Here is a 374-nt window from a genome sequence, read left to right on the forward strand (position 1 = left end):
CCAGCGCCCGCCCGCCCCGAGCTCCTCCCCCGCGCCGCCACCGACCAATCGCCCGCCGCCTCATTTGCATCCCGCCCCCTGGACTGGCCGAGGAGGGCGATAGGCCACGCCCCCCCTGCGCCGCGCTGGCCACGCCCCCCCTCCTCTACGCCCCCCCCATCCCGTCCCGCCGCGGCGGGGGCATCTCCCGGGCTGCGGGGCTCCGCCAGCCCCGAGAGGTGTCTATATGGATATCTGGGTGTCTATATGGATATCTATGTATATATGCACTTATATATTGTTGTTACCGCTGCCGTTACCGTCGCCTGCGTGTCTCCTTCGCTGGTCGGCCAACCGGTACCCCGGAGGAGCCCGTGCGGGGCGTCCCCCCCCCC

Source organism: Calidris pugnax, unplaced genomic scaffold, assembly GCF_001431845.1.
Source record: "Calidris pugnax isolate Ruff unplaced genomic scaffold, ASM143184v1 scaffold196, whole genome shotgun sequence".
Lineage (NCBI taxonomy): Eukaryota > Metazoa > Chordata > Aves > Charadriiformes > Scolopacidae > Calidris > Calidris pugnax.